This window comes from Mobula birostris, chromosome 7 (assembly GCF_030028105.1).
Source record: "Mobula birostris isolate sMobBir1 chromosome 7, sMobBir1.hap1, whole genome shotgun sequence".
Taxonomy (NCBI): domain Eukaryota; kingdom Metazoa; phylum Chordata; class Chondrichthyes; order Myliobatiformes; family Myliobatidae; genus Mobula; species Mobula birostris.
The window spans coordinates 170,795,491-170,813,240 of record NC_092376.1 but is presented as its reverse complement, the minus strand read 5'-3'; the positions used below and the strand labels follow the sequence as shown (position 1 = coordinate 170,813,240).

Here is a 17,750-nt window from a genome sequence, read left to right as displayed (position 1 = left end):
AAGTTTGGAGTCAATCACATTTTATGAATCATATGGGGTATAGTCCAGGCTGGGCGTGGCTGGAATAGAATGAAACTTAGTAATTTTTTACAAGAGTTTCATGGTCATCACTAACACTGAAACAGGCCTTTTGGCCCATTTGTCTGAGCCAGCCTGGTGTTTTGCCTTCTATCTGCATTCAGTCCATAGCCCTCCATGCCGCTCTTCATCCACGTACCTTTGCTAACTCCTCTTAAATGTTGCAATTGAAATCACAGATTCACAGAGATTCACAGAGCACTACAGCAGAAACAAGAACAGCACTCCATCCAGTTCATGACAAACTATTATTCTGCAAAGTCCCATCAACCTGCACCCGGACCATAGCCCTCCCATCCATGTATTTATCCAAACTTCTCTTAAATTATTCAATAAGATCTACATCCATCACATCTGCTGACATCTTGTTCCACACTCACCATCCACTGAGTGAAGAAGCTCCCTGTCAGGTTTCCCTCAAATAATTCAACTTTCACTCATAACTTATGACCTCTAGTTCCAGTCTCACCAAACCACAGAGGAAAGAGTCTGCATGCACTTACCTATCTATCCTCCTCATGATTTGTTTAACTCTATCAAATCACCCCTCATTCGCCTACACCCCAGGGAACAAAGTACTAACCTATTCTATCTTTCCTTAGCTCTCAGGTCCTCAAGTCCCAGCAAAGTCATTGTAAATTTACTCTGCGTTTTTTCAATCTCATTGATAACTCTTCTGTACGTAGGTGACTCAAACTGCATCCAATACTCCAAATTTGGCCTCACCCACATCTGACATGTAACCCTGAGGTTCGGCCAGCTTGTGCTCGTCCAGGGGAAACAGCCCTCAACCCCACCAAAGTGGGTAATCACGTTTGTGTGGATGCTGTGTAATGGGTCCCGAGCATGTCTAGCAAGGTCCAATTAAACCTCTCAGGCTGGGGATTGCCCTGCAGGTGATAGAGCGTGGTTCTCGACACCTCAACTCCAAGCATGCCCAGTCACTCATAGATGAGTCTGCTCTCAAAGTCCCGTCCCTGGCCATTATGTATCCGCCTGGGAAGGCCATAATAAATGAAATATTTCTCCCATAACACTTTTCCAACATAGTCACCCTCTGGTCCTTGTAGGAAAAGCCTGAGCATATCTGGTGTAGTGGTCCATGATGACTAATACATTCGCCATGTTGCTGGCATCGGGTTCTATGGACAGGAAATCCATACACACTTGTCCAGGGGCCCTGCGCTCTGCAAGTGGGACAAAGGAGCTGCCCACGTAGGTAGTGTCTTCCGCCGTATGCAGTGAATGCACGACTTGCAGTATTCTTCAACCTCCAACTTCATTCCAGGCCAGTAAAACCGGTCTCTGAACAATCCATAGGTCTTTTCCACCCACAAATGGCCAGAATCATCATGAAGTGACTTCAATGCAATCCTCCGATACTTTTAGGGCAGAACCAGCTGGCAATGCTGAGGTCGGTCTGGGGGTGATGTGACCCGGTATAAGATTTAGTTCTTCAACTCCAACCGAGGCCATTCTTTCAGTAGTGGAGGCACCGAAGCGTGTTTCGTCTTCTCCACCTGAGCCACGTCTCCCTTTTCAACAGTGGACCAAAATAGTGCCAATGCCCGGATCATCTCGCTCAGCAGCTGCCACTTCCCTGGATCTCAATTCCGACAGCTGATTGGTTTTCAGAGCAGTCAGGTTACAGTAAACTTGTGGTATGGTATCATCAGAAGCCCCCAATTGATCCACTGTTCGATCCTGCCCCTCCTTTTCCTCTGCTTTCATGCTGATGGCAAACTGACACATGGCCTTCACCTCAGGGGCAGGAACACTCCCCCATTCCTCGGCCCTCTCCAGTTCCTCATGCACCTGTCGGGACAAACCAATGTTTAGGCTCCCCGAACCAGTACTTCAGGCTGAAATCATAGGCAGACAAGTCTGCCAACCACCAATGGCCTGTGGGATTCATTTTCGCCGAGGTCAGTTAGTGAGTTGTTGTCTGTCCTCACCTCAAACTTGGCCCTGTAGAGATAGTCACTCAGATTATCCACCACCACCCATTTCAATGCCAGGAATTCCAACTTGTGCGTGGGATAGTTTCTCTCAGAGAGCGACAAACTCTGGCTGACAAACGCCACAGGCCTCAACCCAATGCCCTGATTCTCATACAGGACGCTCCCTAAACCCTCTTGGCTGGCATCTGTGTGCAGTACATATGGCAATCGTGGGTCCGCAAAAGCCAGACCGGCGTCTGGGTCAGCAGCTCCTTCAGTGACTGAAAAGCCTCCTCACATTTTACATCCCACCTCTGTCCAAAGGGCTCCAACGGGTTTAGATGTTCTCCACCCTACTGTCCTTTTTTCTTCCTCCCTTTCTTCCCCAAGGGAGGATAACCACACAGAAGCTGATTCAAGGGGTGACTCACTGGCGCAGCCCTTCATGAATCTCCGATAATAACCACAGAACCGAAGGAATGAGCGCAGAACGCTCACAGTCTGGGGTCTTGGCCAAGTGGTCAGTGCTCCTATTAGCTGGGTCTGTAGATACTCCAATCATGAGATTATGTGTCCAACATAGCTAACAAATGTTTTGCAGAACTGGCACTTGTCCAGGGAAAGTTTTAACCCTTCAGCTTTCAGGTGGCCGACCACCTTCAGTAGCCTTGCTTCATGTTCTTCTAAGGTGGATCGAAATACTATGAGGTCATCCAAATACAACAACACCTCAAGCAAGTTCAGATCTCCCACTGTCTTCTCCATAACCCGCTGAAAGGTTGCAGGGGCTCCCGATATCCCCTGGGGCATCCTTTCGAACTGGAAGAATCCCAGGGGACAGATAAGAACCGTCTTCTCTTTGTCAGCCTCACTCATAGGGATCTGGTAATATTCACTCTTCAAACCCAGCACACTGAACCATTTCACACCACTCAGACAAGCCAGGCGTCTTTGACTCTCAGGACCACACACTGGCCTGTTCAGAATCCTATAGTCCACACACATGGGTACATTCCCGTTCTTCTTCTGGTCCACTACTATTGAGGACACATAGGGACTTTGGGACTCAGAGTTGATCCCAGCTTCCTTCAACTTACACAAGTGCTGCCACATATCTTCCATGTCTGCAGGGACCAGTTGCCACGACCTCTCTCTAAACGGGGTGTCCTCGGTCAAACTGCTCTTGGAACAACTCACATCAAACTCGCCAATGGAAAAGACACTTTCTAGCTTCAACACCTTCTCTACCAGCCTCCTTTTCCAATCCGGCGGCACTGAAGAGTCCCTGAAGTTGAATAACTCAGTGCTCAACTTTTACCCCTTTTCCAAAAGTTTCTCCCTGGCGTGCCTCACGGGGGGCACTAGATATTACCGTCACTGGGAACAGATGCACCAGGTGCATCCCCGTTTGAGGATGACCTCCCTCTTCGTAGTGTTTCTGATGATCACTGCCACCCTGCTCGCCTATACAACCAACGGCTTCTGCAGTTTGGGCCTTGCCAGTACCCGAGCAGGGAACCCCCACTCCCCCTTGTGGTCATCGGGAGCGTCCACTAAGAGGGCTTCGCCCTCAGGCACTCCGGGAAATTTGGGGGTCCCCATCACTCTCGCTACTTCCCCAGGCTGTACTACCATTGGCTTCGACTGGGTGAACCACACAGTGCGTGTGTGCGTGTGTGTGTGCATGTGTATGCGCCCTTAACTCCTGGTGGAGTCGTCAGGTCACCGTCATGAGAAGCTTTGTTGATATGCTCATCGTACGGCATGTCTTGAGCATCTGAAACCTGACGGAGTCCATCCCTCTCCAGGTTTTTTTTTGTTAAGAATGGAGAGTGTGCAAGGGAGTCGGCCGGATTCGTCCAGCGCTGATGCCACTACGCCACGAGCCGGCACAGTCCCTCACAGACCCTCATTTAAATTTGGTATCTGGCCCAATGCTGCCACGCATTTCCTCAAAAGCAGCTCAAAACACCGGGTGCATGGACAATGTTCCCAGAAAGCTCTTGCCAGCCTTCTCCATGCAGGCCCCCATGAGCCTCCTCACAAGAGCGGTGTTGGTTCCCACCAGAATTGAAACACCACCCCTCTCAACAGGGTCCAGACAAACCAGCACTATTGTATCAAGAACCTCAGACACTCCCACATCGGCCTCCGAGAACTCCAGTTTCACTGACAAATAACCGTCGTTTGGATAATCACCAGCCCTGAGACCCCAAATCTTCAGTGCACTGAATGGTGTCAAGGGTAAATGCTTCAGATACCGGTTGTAAAATGAGCAGTACAGTAACGTGACCTGCGACCCAGTGTCGAGTTTGGCTTTAGCATATATACCCTCTATCCTTAGCGACACACCAGAGCGTGGTCCCACTAAGCCTTCAGGAATAGGGTCTTTTGCTTTCAGGAGTTCCTTGGTACCGTGTTTCCCTAGAGATACCAGGCTGTTCACCCGCTGGGTCTCCTCTAAGTTTCCCGACACCTCTCCCTGCTTAGATACCCAGGGGCTCGCTCTCCGAGGGGCTTCCTGCCGCTCACATTCCCACTGGAAGTGTCCCTCTTCCCCACAGATATAGCACACGCTACCAGCCGCCCCTCTTCTCATGGAACCCCGGCGACCCGCAGCCCTCTGCGTAGACCGTCCCCTTGGAGGGGCGCCTCTCTACCAGCCCTATCATACGGAGGATGCACACCCTCTGTTAACACCGGGATATCTCAGTTCTCAGCTCTGCTACCATCTCCTTTACCATTTCCCGGGTTGGACTGGCCCCGGTCACTTTACCACAAGGGGCTACTACCGAGGACTGTGCCCTGCTGACGGATGCGTTCTCCTCCTCCCGCACCTCTCTGATCAGCTGAACAAATGAGGGAGGGTGCGCATTTTACGGGACTGTCGAAGACTCCAAGCAATCATGTCTTGGGACTGGGCGCCCTTGGCTAACTGGCTCATCCTTAACTTACGCATCTCAGCCGGCTGAATGACCCCCAGGCACCGCAAACAATTTAGCAGTCTCTCTAGCTGAAAAATATACACGGAAAGCTTCTCCCCCTTCTCCTGTTTTGAAACCACCCCACGAACTCCAGTGTGCTCCCCATCGTACCGAAAGCGCTCTCTAATGCGTCTAGATACTCAGCAACGGGAGCAGAGGGTTGGTTAACCTTCACGGCTCTTACTACATCAGCCACCAACCGCTTCAAACTTTCAACCAATCTCTGTTGCTTTTTGTCGTCAGAGCATTGCCACTCATCCAACATCTGAGAGGTCTGCTCCACACACCTCTCATACTCCTCTTCCCCCTCGGGGATGGTGGGCACTATTCCAGAGAAAATTCTTAGCTTCCAGTGGGGACCCTCTGCCTGTGTACTGGCCTATTTATTCGCCAGGGAGGTAAGGGTTGATGCCAGCTCAGAACCCTCACTCTTCACTGGTGGACGGGCACTAATTAAACTTTCCAAATCCAAACACCCTGTCCCCTCACTCCTCAGAAACAATAGAACCCTGTCTCTGAAATGTCAGCCCCCAACTATGGGCAACTCAGCTTGTGACCCAGCCTGCTGGGCTCCCTCCTCCTCCTCCCTGACAGCATGGACAGGCCATGGCCCCACCTCAGCTGGGTCACTGATAGACGCTGGCAGTCCCACCGCCGTTACGTTAGCGCTAGTCTGAACTAAAACGATGTCTGAGCCCACCATTCCATCAAACATTCGCGCTGCGATTTCAACTTTGCCAACAGCTTTGCCCATACGCAAAAATCTAATTAACAATTCATCTGGGATACGAATATCCACCCCACTCAACACGCATGCATTAATTACCGGCAACCCCACAGAGGCACACCAACGTTCCACCCCCGCAGCATCCATACCAGCACAGATTCAAACAGGGCAATCACACAGCATCCAACAAAAGCAATCCAGGACATAGCCCTTACAATTGTAACCCCCAGACTTACCCAGCTCGTGTTTGTCTCGGGGAATCAGCCATCTACCCCGCAAAACTGCGTAATCACGTTTGTGTGTATGCTGTGTAATGTACCCCCAGTTACAAACCCACAATGCAAAATATCAGACAGTACACCATATGCAATTAAAAGATTGAACTTTATGAATCTTAATCTGAATATAGGGTGAGTAATGAAAATTAAAAAAGGCCCAATTCAAGTCAAAAGTTCACGTTGGAGCTCACTCAGTAGTCATTCTTCCACCATCGGTCTCCTCCGAACGTCGCCGACCTTCGGACCCTCAGATCCCAGTCCACTCTGTCTGGTGGTCTACCAGCTCTCTCCACACGCGTCTTCCCTCTTCATCTCTCCTCGACACAAAGACCGGGAAAAAAATATTCTTCCAGATATACAAGACAAAGCAACAATCTCCAATTGGCTAACATGCATCCTACAGCCCTGTTATCTACAGCCATAACCCAAATATTGCTGCTACAGAGAAACCCTTACCTCAGCAGTGAACATTACAGAGAAGCCATTACAGACACAATTCCAACAAAACGTTTCAACTCCTCTATCCAATATTCTGATCTATGAAAGCCAATGTACCAAAAGCTCTCTTTAAGAACCTGTCTAACTGTAAAGACACTTGCACGGAATTATAAATCTGTATATTCGGATCCCTTTTCTCTACCACATTCCTCAATGCACTACCATTCACAGTGAAAGACCTGCACTGGTTTGTCCTCCCAAAGTGCAACACCTCACACTTGTCTGCATCAAATCTCTTCTTCTTCTTTTCTTCTTCTTCTTCTTCTTCTTTTTCTATTTCCGGCTGTTTAGATGCATCTAGGCATATTACAGCCCTCCACAGCATGTATAATTAATTATAGAACTTCAAGGAACTCAAATTCTCGAATATAACCTAGTCTCACATATAAATTGAATAATAAACTCTTCAATCAGATGTTGATTCTCTTGATGGGCAAACAAAGATTTGATAGAAAACCAAAATAAATTCAAGCCAAATAGCCTCTTGAATAATGTGCTTCTTTCAATTTTGTATCGATTACAGCTCAGCAAAACATGCTGGACTGTCTCTGGACTACCACAGTCACATAATCCAGTAGGATGTTTTCTTGTTATCTTTAAGTAATAGTTTAACCCACAATGCCCCAACCTAAGTCTTGTTAATTTCACCATATCTCTACAACTTAAAAGTTAACATTCAGAGACATTTTTAACTAGTGAGTGACTAGAAAAATAATACCTGTCCCTTAATTCATTTTTCCAATCCTCCTGCCACATCTTCTCTATACCATTTTTAATCCTACTTCTCAATTCTGCTCTGCCTAGGGGAACTCTAATTTCTACTTGCCTGCTCTGTAAGGAAGGCTTTGCAATGCCATCCACAATTTCATTTCCCCCCACCCCAGCATGCCCAGGTATCCATGAAAATCTAACTGCACAGCCCATCTTCCCTACTCTAAACAACACTAAGAGAATCTCAATAACTATGTCAGGATGAGCTTTTGATTTACTCCCTTTTATAGACTCTAAGGCAGCAACAGAATCTGAACAGATGATAACCCTTCGTGGTCAAGAACCTTCTATCCACCATAAGGCCCAGAGGATTGCTAATAATTCTGTTGCAAAGACAGAAACACCATCTGAAACCCAGTGACCAATCTTAACTCCAAATTGAGACACACACATCCCAAATCCAGTCCTACCGCTCTCTGGTTCCACAGAGCCATCAGTAAAAATCTTCAGATAAAATCCCCATTTATTATTTAAATATTCATTGTGATCAACGCTGATAAAATTGCACTGCTTCCTTGAAGCTAAAAAAGGAGGAATAGGTCTACTTCTGGTTCTGGAAAGAGCCAAAAAGGGATGGGTGGCAAGCAAATTTGGTCAATTATGTCTTCCTCAGTCAGTTTCAATTTCACAGCCCAGTTATTAACCAAATCTAAAAATGGGTATCTTTTAATTTTACTTTGGCACTCCAACTTCCCCTGCAAAAGACACTTTGGAGGACAGCTGTGATTGAATCCATTTAGTTTTGCCCAATACTGCAGGCCCAGCTGAATTCGTCTTAAGTGCAGAGGCACTTCTCCCATCTCCACACATAATGCCAGAACTGATGTTGTTCTAAAAGCTCCATAACAGAGTCTAAGTGCTTTGGACTGCACAGTGTCTAGTTTTCCAAGCACTGCTGTAGCAGCGGAACCATAAGCAATACAACCATAATCTATAACTGATCTAAGCATAGCTAATACTATATTAAGTACATAGTTTCCCGCCCTGCTCCCCAGTCACATCCAGCAATACTTCTCATAACATTTAAAACTTTCTCACACTTTCCAATTGTTTTATCTATATGAACCCTCCAAGTAAGTTTTTCATCAAACCAGACACCTAAAAACTTGAATACCTTGACTTATTCTCGTGGAGAATCATATAGATACAATTCACAATCAGGAATCTTTCTTCTAAAGCCAAAAATTATATATTTGGACTTAGAAGCAGAAATCCTAAAATCCCATTTATTAGCCCAGTTTTCAACTGATCTTAAAGCCTTTTGTACCTGCCTTAATATATACTTGATATTTCTTCCTCTTTTCCAGATTGCACCATCGTCTGCAAACAATGATCTGCCAAATCCTGTCCCTGCCTGATCAAAGAAATCATTTATCATGACATTAAAAAGAATTGGACTAATGACACTTCCTTGAGGGGTAACATTACCTATTTTAACTGACTTGGAGCTTGTTTCGCCTATCCTTACTTGAATTGTCCTTTCCTTAAGGAAATCTTTGATCCAATTAAACATTCTACCTCTAATTCCCACATCATAAAGTTTACTTAATAAACCATCCCTCCATAGTGAGTCATATGCTCTTTCAATATCTAGAAATACATATACCATCACTTCTCTAATTTAAACACTTTTTTAATATCATGATCTACTAACATAAAAGGGCAACAGATTCCATTGTTGATCTTCCAGTTCTAAAACCATTTTTGATAGGCAGCAAAAAGTCCCTTATTTTCCAAAAAATAAACAAGTCTGTTGGTGACCATTCGTTCCACAATTTTACAAAGCCCTGACGTTAAAGCTATAGGCTGATACAAACTAGGACTAGACACGTCCTTACCTTGCTTTAAAACTGGAACTACCATCTCATGCTTCCATTCTACTGGTAATTTTCCTTCTTTCCACACTGAATTAAACAATGCTAGAATTTCTATTAATAGAGTTATCTAAATGCTTAAGCAATTCATAACACAGTCCATCCCTACCAGGAGAAGTGTTTGAACCTGATTGCACAGCTTCCTGCAATTCCTGAAGGGAGAAAAAGAAATTTATGGAGCTATTATCATCCAAACTCCTGTCCAATTTCCAACTTTCCTTTAACATAATTTCCTTTCTCAAATCACCTAACTCTCCAGAACAGTGTAATGCTTGGAACACCTCTACAAACATATCAGCCTTTTCCTTATTGGTTACAGCTTCAATATCTCCTTCCAGCAAAGCTGGGATGGATGGTCTCCTATATATCCCTGACATTCTGTGAATGATCGTCCATAGCTGCTTTATAGGTGCCTCAGGGCTCAGGGTTCCACGAAATCTTCTCCAACTATCCCTCTTTGCATTTTTAATTACTCTCCTTGCTACTGCTCTTTCCTTTTTATACTCCATAACATTATCTGACACTGGGTACTTTCTTAATATCCTGTAAACTCTATTTCTGTTTCTTGTTGCTATATCACAATTTTTATTCCACCAGGGAACTAGTGCTTGAGCCTTAGGAACATTCTGTAGCGGAATAGTCAACTGAGCAACTTTATGAATTATAGAACAGAGGGATTCATTCCAATCGTCTATGGAGCACTCACTATTAACTTCCTCTGCGATATCCACAGCTTTCTCCTGGTACTCATCCCAATGAGCCAAAGCAAAATTATACCTATCAGACCTCTCCTCAACTTCTACTATCAAATTTCTACCAAATCTACATAATCTATATAATAATCCTAGTGTGTATCTGTCCATAACATCCCATTCCCCAAACCTAGCTAAGTTTGAAGAAGTGATAGATAAGTCTAATTGACTACAGGTACTCTTTACAATATTAAATCTTGTAGGCCTTCCGTCATTTAGCAGTACCATGTTGTATTTATCTAGAAGCTCCTCTACTACCGCTCCATTACTATCTTTACTTTCATTACCCCATATAGGATTATGGACATTGAAATCTCCAACCCAGATTACTGGGGATTTTACCTTATTCATAATTTCATCCAAATCTGATAACATCATATTACCTAGTTTATAAAAGTTAATCAAAGTTATTTGTCCACGAGAGCACCAAACCTCCACAGCCATAATTTCAAGGTGAGATTTAAAATCAAGTCTTCTAAACTGGAGTCCTGTTTTTATGAAAGTTGCACACCCTCCACCAGATTTACCCATTCTGTCAGCTCTCAAACTATCATATCCAGGGATCACAAAATCGAAATGAGGCTTCAACCTGTCTCCTCTATACAGATTAAATCAGGCTTGTCTTTAAAAGTTCCAACAAATCTTTTTAATTCTTAACCATTTGCAGATAAACTTTCTGCATTCCATTGTAATATAAAAACATCCAAATACTAATTATTGGCCTCTTCATCCACATAAAGCTCCTCCGTACTCTCTGATCCCAACAACTGGGAAGTATTCAGTGATTGTTTGTCTGTCATATACTCATGTAATTTTTCCAGCAAAATCTGTTTTATATCAAGGAATCCCTCTGCAGCTCCAACAACTACTTTTATCATATCCGACCTCTTGACTGTAGTTTTAGCCCTGACCAGTACATCAACAACAAACGCCAAAAAAGACTCTTTTGTCATCAACAATATGCCTGAAGGAACCATAGTTGGATAACTAGGAATGAATTGACTCCCCATCATTCCAATCTTTTCTTTACTTATCCTTTGCTCTCTATCAACTTTCTTTGCTGCCTCAGCATATGATATCTTTTGTTGGATTCTAACATCCTGAATCTGCTTTGCCTTACTAAAATACTCACATCCTCTGAATGCCGCTGTATGGTCCCCTCCACAGTTACTGCATTTAGGCACCACTGCCTTACATGCTTTAATATCATGATCCTCTCCACATTTCATACATCTTCTTTTACCTCGACATGAACCAGCAACATGTCCAAATCTCTGGCAATTATAACAGCGTGAGGGAAGTCTAATGTATTCTCTAACTTGATAAGACATGCACCCAAGATAGACTCTAGTTGGAAGAACAACACCTGCAAAAGCCAGAAGAACAGGAGAATCCCAGTTACCACCTTCTCTCAATTTTAATCGTTTGGCTTCAATCACTCGACATATTGTCACTTCAATCACTTTAATATTGTCCAAAATTGCCTTTTCAGTCATGCCAGACCAAAGATCATGCATTACCCCCTTAACTCCCTTCCTTTCTTTCAGAGTAATACACTCCACTTTCACAACCAATTTTCCCAACGTTTTAGCACTGTTATATTGGTCAATATCTTTGCAACAAATTTTCAGCAATCCATTAGACAAAATCTTGGCCTGGAATCCTTTACCTATTTGGTTCTCGAACGCTGCTGCCACTTTCAAAGGATTAAGGGCTCTAAATCCTCCTTCCTCTTCCTTCTGACCTTTAATTTTATACAGAACTATAAATTCCTCCAATTCACTTATTTTCCTCAATTTGTTGTCCCCCATTACTTCAGGTCTTTCACTTGATGCACCCCTTTTTTGGCTACCCTTACTTCTGGAGTATTCCACAGTCTCCCACCCTCCTCCTTCAATCTCAACCCCCCCACCCTCCCTTTAGCAGCCATAGGCTACAAACTAACCCTTTCCAAACTGCTAGGCTCCTCCACACCAGAGTCCCCACCCACTCAATCAGTGGCCCCAACTGCCATTGAGGATCCTGCTGGCAGTTGAATCTGCGGAAGCCGTTTTATCTCATTAAATCTCATCTGCCATCTTTCAGCCCATTTTCCCAGCTGATTTCTATGCCACTGCAAGCTTTGGTGGCCTTCCTTGTTGCCCACTACCATTTTCGCACACTCATACGACTTCTAACTGATGATATTCTAGAATTACATGTTGCCGATCTGTAATTTCAATCCCACCTTAAGGAGCTGCCCATTCAGTTTGTCTGAGATGTTCATCTACACTCTTCCCAGCAAAATGGTTCCAGGTAAGTTTGAACTCACTGCTCAGGCCATGAACTGAACAGGCAGCAGAATGGTGAGGGAGAATGAAAATCTCAAACGGTCCCAGGGAACCGCTGGCGGGGAAACAGGAAAAATTAAATCCATTTTGACTTTGAAAGTGTTGTATTGACCAGGCAACAAGAAGGGAAGCTTAAAATGAGTATAATATGGAATTCTGGTCATTGATCTGTGAGAACTCTCCTTTATTGCAATTGAGAGAAAACTAAGTAAAAGAACAAATAAATAATGTCTTAAAGCCCTTGTTTAATCGACAGCGAGACAGAACGCAACAGTAGAACTGATTGAAAGAGTGAAATATCAAAGAGTATAAGATAATTAACACTGAGTTCAATTGTTTGACCTCATTTAATGATCTCCTTTCCTTGAAGTGAGATTACAGTGAGGTCACTTACCTTGTGGGAAGATACTCGTGAAGGAGTCCACAGACTGACATGAAAGTTACGAATACGGTGACACACAACAGGCTGAATTCCCCAGACTCCGCATCGTGAGTGACAGCATCTCAAGAAAAACCACAGGGCCGTCGAGCTTCCTCTTCCTCTTCAGCTCAGGGTTCAGCAATGACTCGTGTTAAGTGTGTTTGAGCCAATGAAAAATCAGCTTGGAATAGCTAACTTGGACAATCCACAAACAGGACGTTACTGAACTCAAAAATGTATTGGAAGAATTTAGACTTGGAACATCATTATTTTAAAGGGTTTGGGAGGGCATCAAATGTGCAAGGTAATGGTAAATGACAGAATATGCCATAATGAAAGGAACGTGGTCAGTTTTGTTGGGTTCTATGTTTCTTAATGAATTGTGGTGGTCTGATAGTTTTAAACTGTATGCAGACACAACACCACATGGTGAACTATAGGTTGAAAAAAGAGACAAGTGAGATTGATTTTTTATTTAAGGTAATAAAAGATTTTGCAAGTTAATCTAATATTGACTGTGTGTTTCCAGTTTTAACTAAGGCAGAAGTTTCAGCCAACATCTTCATAATGATACAATTTTCTCCTGTATCTTTTAGTGTTTCCCATATAGAACCTCACAGATTGCCCCAAGACCTTCACAGCTTTTGAGAGTAACTTGTGATCTTCTTTGCCCCAATCCCAATTCAAGGTAATGTTGATTTGAAAAATAATTTTCATTTATTAAAGGTCTGGTTACTCCCAAATAAACCAAATCAAATTTTAAGAATATTTATTCATTGTCTGAGTCCAATATTCTTTTTGAACAGTATTAAAAGAACTGCACAGATCTTACTTTAAATGAAATCAAGAAATACTCTTGATTGTATAAAAATGCTATTAAAAATGGAATAAAAATTGTTGGCTCTGCTAACTTCGGTTCAGGGTGTTGATTTGTCAAAGTTTCAAATCTATTCTGACCACTTCCTCAACTGAAAAACTACAGCTGTGAAACATTACTGTCTATCCATTCAGCAATAATACAAAGGTGCAGATTTAGACCATTCAATCCAGCATGTCTATTCCACATTCCATCACGGCTGATTTATTATCTCTCTTAACTCTGTTCTCCTGCCTTCTCATTGTGACTTTTTACACCCTTACTCATCGAGAACCTAGCCATCTCCACTTCAAATATACCCATTGACTTGGCCCCACATTAGAGTGATATTCCAGGCCCCGCTGACCTGCTCGCACTCAATTTCCATAGTTGCCAAAGTCACTCACCCTTAGTGACCTACACAGCCGAGCCGGTGTCCATCTGATCCACTGATGTTAATAGTGTGAACAATGTGAACAGTTAACACCCCATTTCAAAAGACATTTCCGGTTAACAAAATGAGGAAATGGGTAGTGAAGTAACACACATCAAAGTTGCTGGTGAATGCAGCAGGTCAGGCAGCATCTCTAGGAAGAGGTACAGTTGACGTTTCAGGCCGGGACCCTTCGCCAGTCCTGAAGAAGGGTCCCAGCCTGAAACGTCGACTGTACCTCTTCCTAGAGATGCTGCCTGACCTGCTGTGTTCACCAGCAACTTTGATGTGTGTTGCTTGAATTTCCAGCATCTGCAGAATTCCTTGTGTTTGCGGTTTTAAAATGGGTAGTGAAGTTTGTTCCTCATTTTATGTTGACTCAGATACAATTTCTCAGCAGTTGTAGATCTCTGACTGTGCTAAGTATTTATTGTTAATTACCATTTCCTCACACACATCTTTCTTCTGCATTTTCCTTCTGTTTTGTGAAGGAGAAAAGCTCCAGAGTTTAGGACAGCAAAGACATCGTTGCGGGTGGCAGAGGGGTGGCTATGGGATTGGTTCGAGTCAGTAGACTGAGTTATGTTTAAGGACTCATCTGTGGATTTGAATGAATATGCTAGTTCTCAAGGGCTTCATAAAAACAGTTGTAGATGAGTGTGTCCCCACAAAATCATTCAGAGTGTTCCTCAGAAAGTTACAAGAGATCCAAATACAATCCCTGCAAAGCCAAGTCAAGAGTGAGGTGAGAATTCCGGACTAAACTGAAGTCGAGTTTCTGCGAAAAGTGAGAGAAGTGCAAGATAGATATATTCCAAATAAGAAATTTTCGAAGGGAAGAAGCACACTACCGTGGCTGAGGAGTGAAGTCAGAGCCAAAGTAAAAGCAAAAAAGAGGGCATATAAGTAAGCCAGAGCAGGTGGGAAGATAGAGAATTGGCAAGCTTTTAAAAACTTGCAGAAGGAAACTAAGTCCATTAGGAAGGAAAGGATAAATTATGAAAGGAAGCTGGTTACTCATATCAAAGAAGATACTAAAAGCTTTTTTAAGTATATAAAGAGTAAAGGAGAGTCGAAGGTAGATATAGGACCAATGGAAAATGATGCTGGAGATATTGTAATGAGAGTTAAAGAGATGGCAAGAGGAACTGAATATGTATTTTGCATCAGTCTTCACCGTGGAAGACATCTGCACTATACCAAACATTCAAGAGTGTCAGGGAAGTGAAGTTTGTGCAGTGAAAATTATGACTGAGAGGTGCTAAGGAAGCTTAGTGGTCTGAGGGTGGATAAATCTCCTGGACCTGATGAAATGCACCCTTGGGTTCTGAAGGAAGTCGCTGGAGAGATTGCAGAGATATTAATGATTATCTTTAAAGGATCGATAGATTCTGGCATTGTACTGGATGACTGGAAAATTGCAAATGTTACTCTGCTATTTAAGGAGGGTGGGAGGCAGCAGAAAGGAAACTGTAGGCCTGCTAGCCTGACATCAGTGGTTGGTAAGTTGTTGGAATCGATTGTTGGGGCTGAGATTATGTAGTACCTGGGGGCACATGACAAGATAGGTCAAAGTCAGCATGGTTTCCTGAAAGGAAAATCCTGCCAGACAAACCTACTTCAATTCTTTGAGGAAGTTACAAGCAAGGAAGACAAAGGAGATACAGTAGACAGAGTGTACTTGAATTTTCAGAAGGCCTTTAACAAGGTGTCGCACATGAGGCTGCTTAGCAAGATAAGAGCCTGTGGAATTACAGGGAAGTTGCTAGCATGGGTGGAGCATTGGCTGATCAGCAGAAAACAGAGAGTGGGAATAAAGGGATCCTATTCCGGTTGGCTGCTGTTTACCAGTGGAGTTTCACAGGGGTCGATGTTGGGACCGCTGCTTTTTACGATGAATGTCAATGATTTGGATTATAGGATTAATGGATTTGTGGCTAAATTTGTCAATGATACAAAGACAGGTGGAGGAGCAGGTAGTGTTGAGGAAACAGAGCCTGCAGAGAGGCTTAGATAGTTTAGGGGAATGGGTAAAGAAGTGGCAAATGAAATACAATGTTGGAAAGTGTATGGTCATGCAATTTGGTGGAAGAAGTAAACAGGCAGACTATTATTTAGATGGAGAGAGAATTCAAAATGCAGAGGTGCAAAGGGACTTGGGAGTCCAGGTTGAGTCGGTGGTGAAGCAGGCTAATGCAATGTAGGTATTCATTTCCATAGGTATAGAATATAAGAGCAGGGATGTGATGTTGAGCCTCTAGAAGGTACTCGTGAGACCACACTTGGAGTATTGTGTGCAGTTTTGTGCTCCTTAATTTAGAAAGGATATACTGACATTGGAGATGATTCAGAGAAAATTCACAAGATTGATTCCAGGAATGAAACGGTTACCGTATGAGGAACGCCTGGCAGTATTTGGACTGTATTCTCTGGAGTTCAGGAGAATGAGCGGGAATCTGATAGAAACATTCCGAATGTTAAAGGGTCTGAACAGATTTAATATGGCAAAGTTATTTCCCGTGGTAGGGGATTCGAGGACAAGAGGGCACAACTTCAGGATTGAAGGACGTCCATTTAGAACCGAGATGCGGTGAAATTACTTTTGTCCGACGATGGTGAATCTGTGGAACTTCTTGTGCCCTCTTGTCCTCTTGCAGAGGCCAAGTCATTGTGTATATTTAAGGCAGAGATAGATAGGTTTCTGATTAGCCAGGGCATCAAAGGGTATGGGGAGAAGGTAGGGGAGTGGGGATGACTGGAAGAATTTGATCAGCCCAAGATTGAATGGTGGAGCAGACTCAATGGGTCAAATGGCCTACTTCTGCTCCTATATCTTATGGTCTTATGGTCTTATAGTCAATGAAGGGTGTTTGACAATTCGGTCTGGGCACCTCTTATAAAGTTGAATCAAACAACATAGGTGACGGCAAGGCTTCGCTTCTAGATGAGTTCAGTGCCATCCATGCTCACTTTGCCTGTGAAAAGATGGAGGAACCATCACAAACTCCAATTGCCCACAACTACCCTATGATTTCAGTCTCTGAGGCAGACGTGCGAACAGCCTTCTGGAGGGTGAACCCACGAAAAGTATTTTGCCCAGACTGGGTACTTGACCAAGTCCTAAAAAACCTGATCTGATCAACTGGCTGGAGTGTTCACTGAGATTTTTAACTTTTCACTTCAGCAGTCTGAGGTATCCACCTGCTTCAAGCAGGCTTCAATTATATTGGTGCCCAAGAAGAATACTGTGATCTGTCTTAATAACTATCATCCTGTAGCACTGACATCCACAGTGATGAAATGCTTTCAGAGACCGGTGATGAAACATATCAACTCCTGCCTGAGAAGTGACTTAGATACACTCCAGTTTGCCTACTGAAGCAGATACCATCCCATTGGCTCTTCACTTAACATCTAGACAGCAATGACACTGTTTATTGACTACAGGTCAACATTCAATACCATCGTCTCTGCAAATCTAATCAACAAGCTCCTCGTCATTGCCTTCAATAACTGCTTTTGCAGTTGGTTCCTCGATTTCCTCACTTGTTGACACCAGTCAGTTCAGATTGGCAACAACATCTCCTCCTTGATCTCCATCAGCACAGATGCACCACAAAGCTGTGTGCTTAGCCCCCTGCAGTACTTGTTTCACACTTTTGACTGTGTGCCATATTGAAGTTTTCTAACTCCACTGTTGTAGGCAGAATTGAAGGTGATGATGAATCAGTATATAGGAGGGAGACTGAAAATCTGGCTGAGCAGTATCATAATAACAACCTCTTAGTCAATGTCAACAAGACCAAGG

General features: G+C 43.7%; 1 long non-coding RNA gene across 1 annotated transcript in view; it reads right to left on the bottom strand.

Moving 5' to 3' along the window:
* Positions 1-12,725, bottom strand: part of LOC140200889 (uncharacterized) — a 31,919-nt gene extending 19,194 nt beyond the window's left edge. Inside the window, exon 1 of the long non-coding RNA XR_011886750.1 lies at positions 12,627-12,725. This is a non-coding gene — a long non-coding RNA (uncharacterized lncRNA). The remainder of the gene's footprint in view (positions 1-12,626) is intronic.
* Between the last annotated feature and the right edge of the window lie 5,025 nt (positions 12,726-17,750).